We start from the raw sequence: 3,298 nt of genomic DNA on the forward strand, positions 1-3,298 counted from the left end.
TGGATGAACTTTTCCTATCATTGGTAAAGATAACTTAATGTAGATCTTTCTGAACCTGCCAACTTAAGATTTGAGACTCTTATAATCTCGCTGGTATTATGAATACCCAGCCTAACTTTTCTAGGAAGATAATGTTTTGTAACCTTTCTAAAGCATAGCACCAATCATACCAGTGCCTTTAAAAAATACTTGACAGGCCCCAAATTACCAACAAAATAAGTCCATACTCTAATAGCCAGTATTCAAGATATTCTGCCATCTGGCCTCCAATTGTCTTTCCAAAATTATCTCCCACTGTTTTTCTTCACACACTTTATGTTCCAACCAAAATAAATTACCTAGTTTCTCCTGAACATATACTGAGTCTTTGCACCTCTGTGGCTTTGTCTCATCATCCCCAAATCTAAACCATCTGTCAAGGTGTAGCTCAAATTCCAAGTCAACCATGAAGTCATACCAGATTGCTCTTATGACAGCAATTTCTCATTCCTCTAAAGTTCCTTTCATTTTGGCACTCACCACATTCTATTATCCATTTAAAGTATTTATGCACATATAATTCTGAGTAAGATATTCATAAAGCAGAACCCTCTTTTGATTTATAATCCCCCCAATACTGCCTTACTCACTGAAAAAAGGCAACCTTTATGTGAACATCACAGGGAAATATCACTCACTGATTTCTTTTCATTTTAATAAGTGTCAGTGTTTCTTTCTTGAATATAAAAACGTAATTCTTACATACCCAGAAATCTTCACGCATCAGTCTCAGAATGTTTAAACAGTTATGAGCCCCAATTAAGTTACCAAAAATAAGTTTCTTTGTCCTTATTTCTTAAAGAACATTTAAAGTGACACAATTACAGTAATCTTAGTAATATTGTACTTAGATTATTATTTGATCTTGGCAAGTTCAATATTTCAGTCATTTAGGTATTTTGGGGAAAGAACCTATATTGTTTAAATTCTAATTGTTTTTCCTATGGAAGAAGGCCCAGTACATAAATGAGAAATAGAATGTTTTTTCCAAAAGGAGGTGATTCACTGCCCTTTTCTACTCCTGCTCCCCGATTTGCTTCACAAATAACTGTTTTGAAAAGTGTAGTTTGGTCCCAGTAAGATTACTTTCTTATTAACTAAAATGACTGCAAAATGCATGGGGGAAGAATAAAGAGCAAGCATAAGAGAATGCTGGAAATTAAGACTGAGAGAAACCTTGCCCTAACAGATACTAAAATTATCATCTAATACAAGTAAAAGTAGGGTAATGATACATAGATAGATAGGCTGATATGAAAGACTTAGCCCAGAAATAAACTCTAGTATATGTAAAATGTTAACATTTAAGTGGCTTCACACTCAGCAGGGGAAAAAAGTATTATTTATTAAATAGCACTAGGATAAATAGTTCAATATTGGAAAAAAATTTATCTACTCTTAACCTAAGATACTAAAATGTATTTTTGAGTGACTTAAAGAGATAAATAACATAACATAAATATGGCTGATTATTATATTTTAGATACTTGGACAACAGACCAGAAGAGAAAACTATAAAAATCTGAATACATCACGATGAATTTTGAACCTCAAAAATTCTAAGATCATTTTGGATCTTAGAGTATTTCCTTGTGAAAATTATGAAGATAAATAGAGTAACATGATCCCTGATGCAAAGTGTGATAATAAAATCTACAGAATGATTACCTTTTAAAATTTGTACTTAAGGTTAAAATGTCTTCCTACCTGTAAAGAAACCTTAATAAGTACATAGAGGATGTAAGAGATTGTCCTATCGCTAAATAGCAAGAACTAAATAATACTTTGGAATGGCATAAAAAGAATATTATTAAACACATTAAGAGAGGAAGAGAAACAAAAATGTTTCCCTGTTCTAGTAAGGAGATCATAGAATGATGGCCAAAGATTTAACAACAAACACTGTTGTGGAGAATTTCATATATATTTTACATTTTTCTCAGGTTTATGGAGAAATAATTATTATCCTCGCTTTTCAAAAAGAAGTGAGCTGAAGTTTGCAGAAATTTAATTATTTGCTCGAGGACTCACTAAGCCTCAATCCAAGGGTTGGACCCTTGTACTATGACTGCAGTGACATCAAGTCTGGATGGTTTAGTTGATCCACAGAAAAATAAACTATGACAAGTTTATAAAATAGAAATGAAAACTAAAAATAAATTATAAAACGCTGTACTGGTGTTCATAATTGGTCTTTTAGTGCATTCAAAACAAGCAGAAAGATTCAGTTGCCAGCAGGCATCTCTTCCAGGGAAATGAGCTGAATCAAATCAGATGAACCATATGTCATAGTGGAGACATGGTTTGCTTTTCTTTTATAGATTCTATTCAGCTTTGTGTGTGTGTGTTTCTGTACTGAAAAAAGTGATTACAAATTGAACAAATTCTATAAGAGTCAATGAGCCAACAAATTTCTTTTCCCCTCCCTAAAGACTGCTTTACCTAGAAAAAATTTACGTTAAGCTCTACATAAGATAAGCATACTTTACTAATTTTCACAATGAAAAGTAATATTTTGGCAAAGAGTCATGCAAGAAATCCTGTGCAGAAAATGGTAAAATGAGAAGATGTAAGCCTGTAGTCATTGCTTAGCAACAATCTAGGATTAATGCCCAGGAAATAATTGCTAACTATTAAAGACAGGTAAAATTTAGAAAGGATAAAATATATCACTGTTGAAGCTTCCGAGGGAAACAATGCTTTATTTCTGAGCTTAGCTATCACTATTGGATGCTATATGGTGGTCTCTTTCTGTTTCTTAACCTGTTCCTATTCCAAATCCCATTTATTTCTACTGATAATGTTTCAGTAACATTGTTCAACTCATTTTTCAAAAACTATGAAGCTTTGTTTATTCCCCAATTGCTATCATCTTGCATACATGATGAGAAGAAAAATTAAATCAAAACCTTAAATATACTCAGAAATACCAGACACTTATCAATTTTATGACTAGAAAAAATGATTCCATAGTTCCCCATAATTTATAAAATACTTTCCTAAACTTCCTGTCATTTAACTGTAACAAAAACCAGTGATATGACACTTGTTTTCCTATATTACGTATGTGGATATGTAATAATGAGCATGAATAGAAGATGCATTGAATAAAATGTGAAAAACCAGTCAATATTCTGTGGTATTTAACTACCTGAGGAAAATTCCAAGCAAATATTTAAGGTGATCTCCCTGTTTCAAATCAGCTTTCTTGAGGGATAATTTTCATACACTGAAACTCACCAATTTTAAGTGTACAATT

The sequence above is a fragment of the Trichechus manatus genome, unplaced genomic scaffold (genome assembly GCF_000243295.1).
Source record: "Trichechus manatus latirostris isolate Lorelei unplaced genomic scaffold, TriManLat1.0 scaffold00311, whole genome shotgun sequence".
NCBI classification, from domain to species: domain Eukaryota; kingdom Metazoa; phylum Chordata; class Mammalia; order Sirenia; family Trichechidae; genus Trichechus; species Trichechus manatus.